This window comes from Dipodomys ordii, unplaced genomic scaffold, assembly GCF_000151885.1.
Source record: "Dipodomys ordii isolate 6190 unplaced genomic scaffold, Dord_2.0 Scaffold123, whole genome shotgun sequence".
Taxonomy (NCBI): Eukaryota; Metazoa; Chordata; class Mammalia; order Rodentia; family Heteromyidae; genus Dipodomys; species Dipodomys ordii.
This window is the reverse complement of record NW_012267339.1, coordinates 5,045,973-5,053,599: the sequence shown is the minus strand read 5'-3', so window position 1 is coordinate 5,053,599 and position 7,627 is coordinate 5,045,973.

The following is a 7,627-nucleotide window of genomic DNA, read 5'->3' as shown; positions in this document are numbered from 1 at the left end:
GGGCTCTCCCCTGCATGGCTGCTGGCTTTTGAGGTGAGCTTGCTGTCCTGGGTGGTGGTAAACCTTGTGATTTTTCTCTGTGATTTTCACATGGGGGTTCAGGAGACTGCTCTTCAATTTTGTTTTGGTGTGTCTGTCTTTGCTTGGTTGCTGATTCTGTATTGGGTTCTGTTGGGAGCCTATTTCCAGCTGCTATTCTGACTTCGGATTCTCAGCTCTCTGCTGTAGATTGAAGGGTTGAGCAGCCTAGACTGCTTGTGTTTGTTCCTACACGTGCTCTTGGGAAGATCAGATGCTCTGGATGCACTCTCCCAAATACTGGAGTCTGCTATGGGCTCCTGATGTGTTTTTGTTTGTTTGTTTTGGGCTGGTTGTGGGCTTGAACTCTAGGTTTGGCCTCAGCTCTTCAGCTCAAGGCTGGCACCCTACCATTTGAGCCACAGCACCACTTCTGACCCTTTTTGCTTTTGTGATGCTGAGGAATCAGATCCAGGGCCTCATGCATCCAAGACTAGCACTCTATTGCTGAGCCGCCTTATCAGCCTGAGCTCCTGCTTACTATCAGGTGTTGGCAGCCTGTGTTGCCCAATTCCCAACCTAGGGTATATGGGTGGAGTTTTGGTGGGGGTTTGGGCTTCTCTTTTCCTGAGCCTCCAGGTCTTTTGTTGTCACAAGCGTGCTTCCCAGGGAGTGTTGTTTCCTGGTTTTCTCCCCTCTGTTGAGGCGTATGCTCAGCTTTTTACTTCAGTTGGGAGGAGTTGGTTGTGTTGTTCAGGTGCTGGATCCCCGGGCCTGGTTCTGGCCCCAGCCTGGAGCGGGCTCGTTAGGCCTGTGCTGATGTGTATACCACCTAGGTTATGCAGCCTGGAGGAAACAGTTCAAATTTCTTCTACTGTTGGTAGTCTTGTCCCAGGGGCGCTGTTCCTGGCTTGGGCATTTAAGCTCCCTTCCAGGGGCACTCTTGCTCTGGCCTGGCCAGCAGAGTGTGCTCCACGGGCTGGTGGAGCTCTCGAACAGTTTCCAGTTTTAGTGGGTCCTGTGGTCTGGGTGTTGGGGTGGGGAGTCTAGGTCAGGTTCTGGAGATTCCCTCCAGCTCTGGTCTCCCTTGAGGGATACACTGTCCCCTGTGGGGTACTCACCCTGGAGCTGGTTGTTTCTGTGTGGTGTAGGTCATCAGTTTTTGTTGCAATCCGAGTTCAGTTGGGGTGGTTGCGGGCTGGGCTGGGTGGTGGTGGCTCTGTGTGATTATTTTCTGTCTCTGCCTCTATCAAAGCTGTTGGGTCAACAGTGTCCACGCTCAGGTGGCTTCTTCGTGGGTTGTAGAGATCCGGTGGGTCTGACGCTGGTGCCTCAGGAGACTTCTGCGCGGGTGATCTGCAGACAGCCCCCTGTGCCTCTGGGACCCGGGCAGCCCCCGTCGGGTCGTTGCGATCGCAATCGGATGGGTGGTCTGCCGACAGGTCCCTTTGTCGCGCTGCCGGTGCCGGGCGGTTTTGGCAGGATGGAGCCTCTCTGCTCCGGTGGAGAGTGAGGGGTGGGGGTGGGATCCTCGTGGAGACTCCCGGCTGGTAGGTTTCTCTGTTCCTGGCGATCCGCTGTTCTGCAAACCGGTACCTGGTGATCTGCAAGCCACCCCCCGTGTCTCTGGGGCTCCAGCAGCCCCGCCGCGCCGGCTGGCTGGCGGCTTGGCGCACTGCCGCGCGGCCAGTAAAGGTTGGGGGAGGGGTCTTCGCTCTTCTCTGTTCTGAAATTCTTCTTTTCTCTTTCTTTTTTTGTTATTTTCCACCTCTGGTTTTTCTCTGAGTGTTCGTCTTTTTGTTGTTGTTGGTCTCTTGGGGAGATTAAGCGTTGGAACTGGAACTCTCTTTTTGTTTGGAGAGAGCTGTGGCGTTTCCCTACTGCCCCGTTGCCATCTTGGTCCCCCCTCTCAATTCATCTTTTCAAAAAAAGCTGAGAAAAATTTGGTATTTTTGACTAGACAAAGATCTAGAATTATAAACAATTGTATGTTATTAATGTGTTATTCCACAACTGTTTTTTACAATTTAGTTCAGATACTGATAAGTGCAATATTCATTTTCCTTTCTTCAAAAACAATACAAGAATAATTTTGTAATTAAGCTCATGATCATTCAAATTCAATTCCTAAGCTGTGTTGCTGTTTTATCAGAGCTAATCTGTTTCCCTGCAAATAAGATACTCTATGAGAATTTTATGTCAAGACATATAAAAGTTGAGCACTCAGGCTGCAAGGCCAAGAGGCCTTTACCCTCCCATTGTCCACCAATCCCAGGGTGGTTAGACCTCTCTGGGTACAGATCAACCCAAGGTCAGGACTGCATCTGTTTTCACTTTTGAGGATAGATCCTCTGCACAAAGCAGAACACATCAGACCCCATCTTGAGCCTGCTGAGATAGAAAATGCCTAGGTGACATATACACAGAAGTTTGAAAAGCTCTCTTGATTTGGGGATCATGAGGAGAGGCCAGCAGATACAATAAAAATTTCCATAGAGCATATGATGAGAGCAATTGTATATGTCAGGGAAAACTGTGCCAGAAGTTCCTTTCTTAACAAGCATCTAGGCCAGGGTCAGAAATAGGGATGTGTGTGTGTGTGTGTTTGTGTGCTTTGGAAAGCAGCAAAAGCAGCTGCAGATTCTCAGAAGGTTGGAGTGAAGCCCCAGGTGACTCTGGAACTTGTGTCTGGTTTGTGTCTAACCCATCCATGTCCATTTGGCCAATGTTTACCATGCCTGCATCTCTGTGGTCAACGTCTGTGCAGCTAAGGTCCCCGGTCTCTGGCCTGGAGAGGTGGTGGGCAAGATCCCTGTGCATCTGCTGCATCTCCACTCTCAACATCTCCCAGTCCTTGGCCAACATGCTCGCAGTAGTGGATGCAGGGAGCCATGTCTCCAGCATGGCAGTAGGACAATGGCCTTCTCTTGCTTAGCCTCGTGGGTTTAGTTGCTTTTGTGGGCTCCTGTTGGTCTTCCTAGGGTCTTTTTTCTGATTTTCTCCATATTTGCAGCTGGCTTTATTCCTGACTGCTGGCCTAGTGTCCCCTACAGCAATGCAGGGCTCCAGCAAAAGTGATCAGGTACATAGGCTTCAAGGATCTTCCTTGAGGTGGCTGCTTAGTAACTTTTCCTGAAAAGTTCCTCAGGAATTTAAAATTCAAACATCTATAAATTTCAAGGTTTTTAGTCTGTAATAATCAGTGAGGTCCTGCTTGCTCAAGTAAGCCCTGACATATACACTAACCATTTCACACCTAGCACACACCTGTCTCCGTTCCACCTTGCTGATCTCACAGCTCCTTGCAGACATGTTCTGTTTTTCTTGTTTAGGAAATCCACTTCAGAAAAGAGTTTCTGAAAGAATTGTCAAATTTTGATATACTTAAACTAATACTTTGATTTTGGTCTCTCTTCTTTTCATTACCTTTATTTAGGTTGTTGTACAAAGGGGGTTAATTCCACATGTCAGTTTATGAGTACAATGCATCTTGACCTTGATCAATGTTACCTTTTTCATTGTTTTATCCCAGCCCTACTCATCTTCTCAATTTGCTAATTCCATTTTCACAAATATTTGTTGAATATTATGACTGTGTTCACCCAACCTTTCTCTCTCTATTTGTCTACTCCTAGCTCCTTAATTTCACCTCCCACAACACAAGTTCTAGCTTCCTGGCATTCATTTTGCTAAACTGTAGGTTAGTTGTTCAAGTGAGTTATACCAATGGAATCTTCCCCCACATCTACCATACTTTAGTTAATACATTTGTATATATGACCTGCACATATTTACATATATTTCTAATTTAAAATCTAGCTTTCCTTTATGAGAGAAAATATATGTTCTTTGTCTCTGTGAGCTGGACTTACTTTACATAATTTTTTCCAGCTGCATCCACTTCCCTGCAAATGATATAATATCATTATTCCTGATGGATGACTTAAATTTCATATTGTATGCATCTATAATTTATATAATGTTTCCTAATTTCATTCTCACATATACACATTAAATATTTTAGTATGTTACTTATTGTAAATATATTGTACAGAGGGGTTACAGTTACATGAGTAAGGTAGTGAATACATTTCCTATCAAGCATTGTTACCAACTCTTTTGTTTTTCCCCATCATTCCTTCCCTCCCCACTTCCTTAACTCCTCCCCCCCAAGTTGTAAAGTGTGTTTTCAACATAGTATCTTGTACATCTCATTGTTACAATGGGTCAACCTGTATCCCTATTTAAGCACTTAGTTTTCCCCCCTCCTCCCCAAATCAGAAAAGTGTATATACAAGATGCAGTGCATAGGAATCAAATACAGTGAAAATAGGGGTTATACCATGGGGGAAGAACATACAAAAGAAACAAAAAAATCACATAGTACATTATAATTATGTTAAAACAATAGCAAGAAAAAAAACACTTATGTCCCTGTCTTGGGATTCATTTCACTTAACATCAGCTTATATGGTTATATATACATAGCTTTTGACCTTTTCTGCTTGTCCTAGACATATACTAGTTATTGCAAATAAGGGAAACCATGGGACTTGTGTTTCTTTAGGCCTGGCTTACTTCACTTAATATAATTTTTTCCAAGTCTTTCCATTTCCTAACAAATGGGGCAAAGTCATTCTTTCTGATAGAGGCATAGAATTCCATATATATATATATATATATATATATATATATAAACTATTTTCTTGATCCATTCTTCTACTGAGGTGCATCTGAGTTGGTTCCATATCTTAGCTATAGTAAATAATGCTGTGATAAACATTGTTGTGCTGGTAGCATAGTATACCCTTGTTTGTGATCATTTGGGTAAATGGCCAAAAGTGGGATTTCTGGGTCATAGAGGAGCTCTATGTGGAGTCTTTTGAGGAACCTCCATACTGCTTTCCAAAGTGGTTGTACAAGTTTACATTCCCACCAACAATGCAGTACAGTTCCCTTTTGGCCACATCCCCTCCAGCATCTGTTGTTATTAAATTTCTTGATTATAGCCATTCTAACTGGTGTGAGGTGGAATCTCAATGTTGTTTTGATTTGCATGTCTTTTCTGACTAGAGAAGTTGAGCATTTCTTCATGTGCCTATTGGCCATTCTTATTTCCTCTTCAGAGGAGTTTCTCTTTAAGTCTTTAGCCCACTTATATATTGGGCGCACTTGTTTCTTTGAGGATTTGTTGTTGGGGCGCTAAATTTTTTGAGTTCCAAGTATATTTTAGATATGAGACCCTTGTCTGTTGTATGTCTAGTGAAAATCTTTTCCTAGTCCGTGGACTTTCTATTGATCTTGCAAGCTATGTCCTTTGCCATGCAGAAACTCTGCAGTTTCATGCAGTCCCATTTGTCCAAACGTTCTTTGGTTTGTCACACATTAAATCTTATGACTCTGTTTGCCCACTCTTCCTTTCTCCATTCATCTACACCCATCTCCTTGATCTTACTCCCAGCAATAAAAGTTCCAGCTTCCTGGCATTTATTTTGTTAAAACTGTAAGCTACTTGTGCAAAGGAGTTACACTATTGAAATATATAAATTGTATTATATATAATTAATATATTTTAATGAATTTCATATAGATAAGAAAAACCCTATGGCAAATACAAAAGATAGAAAGCAAAACACAAAGGAAAAATGGGATATTACAAAAACAAGAATGGCTGTTGAAAAACATAGTGTAATAGAAAATGAAAATAGCCTTATACCAAGAAGATAAATCATCACCCTGTTGAAGCAGCTTTTTGTTTACCTTTAGTTACATTGTTTGGTGTAATTTCAAATCAATATAATATGATTTTAAAGTAAGAAAAACACCCAGCATTCTTTTCTCCTTATTTTAATTAATGTAAATTTTGACCAAAAATTGAGGCCAGTTTTACTCCTTCATGTTTATTTCAAAACATGAAGTGTTTTGTTTTGTGTTCAGTTGTAAGGTTAAAATATAAGCAGCTGGACCCATGGGCTCACTCTTGCAACCTTGCTGTTTAGGAGGCTGAGACCTGGAGGATCACACTTTAAAGTTAGCCCTGGTTCTGAGACTCTAACCAGCAAAAAGCAGAGTTGGAGACATAAAGCACCATTTATGAGCACAAAGGTCCAGTGAGAGTGTGAAGCCCAGAGTCCAAGGCCCAATGCTGGAAACAAATGTTGAAAAGGGAAGTAACAGATTTTCTTTTACATAACTATTTTTTGCCTTTAGAATCCATCCACATTTCTCCCAATTCATTTTTCTGCTCTTGACTAGAGTGTTACAAGAGCTCTCTCTTCAGATGTAAACATCTTGCATTTTAGTTGTCAGAGTAAATCCTAGTATTTGTTATCTAGCTATAATCCATTTTTGCAGTTGCTTTGATAGTCACCAGTGTTAATATTGTTCAGATCTTTGTATTAGACTGCTAGAAAGTCTATTCCTCCTCTGGCTTCTCATTCATTTATGACACACATTGCTGGTGCTACTAGCTGAGTTCTTGGTACACAGTTTCCTCTCCCAGGAACAGACTTCCAGGCAGGTAGGGGCTTTGCTAAGGCCCATGGGAATAATAAATGCTCAATTAACTTCTCCTTTGTTTCATATATTTTGAAATATATTTTAAACCAAATGTCCACAGCTTGTTGAAAAGAGTCAGATAAAGCTTTGTGAGGATACAAAATTAGAATCAGAACACAATCTATTGTTTTAACCTGATTTTCATGACACTTGGTGTTGCAGTATGCACCAGATTCCAGAATCATCTGCATTTGTATTATCCACAGTAATAGTTTGAATAATGTCTCCACTCTATGTTCTTGCCTCAGGAAACTGTGGGTGGTATTTTATATCTGGCAAAGGGACTTGGTGGATAAATTGGAGGAATGGAGAAGGAGAAAGTATTCTGAATTATCTATGTGGGTCCAACGTAGTCAGGAGGTCCTCATAAGAGAGAGGCTAGAGACCAGAGTAAGCACAAAGATGTGTGTCTGTTGGGCTAATGGGTGGAGTGAAGCCATCAGAACAATGCATGCTGGGAGCCTTTAGAAGCTGGAAGAAGCAGAGAGCAGAGTTCTCTCCTAGAGTCTGAAAAAGAAACCAGTCCTGCCAACCTTGATTGTAATCATCTGAGACTCTTTACAGACTTCTGACCTCTGAAATGCTAAAGAAATAAATCTGTGTCATTTTACATCACTGAATTTGAAGCAAGAAAATCAGTCATTGTTTTTCCTTTTTAGCAGATGGCTTTATTTTTGGTACTATTCGGTTGTCCACAAATTTGCAAGTGAAACAGAACTTTTTAAAGTTGACCGGTTATAGTTGCTCATATCTGCAATCTCACCAACTTGGGAGGTAGAAATTGATCACTATTCAAGGCCAGCCTGAACAAAACTTGAGTTGGATCTCATTACAACAAACAAGCTGGGCATGGGGCATGCACTTGTCATCCTGGGTACTCATGAAATTTAGGAGGGAGGAATGTACTTTGAAACTGTCCTAGGTCAAACTGTGAGACTGTCTACAAAAAGAAAGCAAAAAAGGCTGGAGGCATGGCTGAAGTGGTAAAGCATGCAAGCACATGGCCAGGATAAGCATCTGAGTTTTAAAACACCCAATATTGCTAAAAATA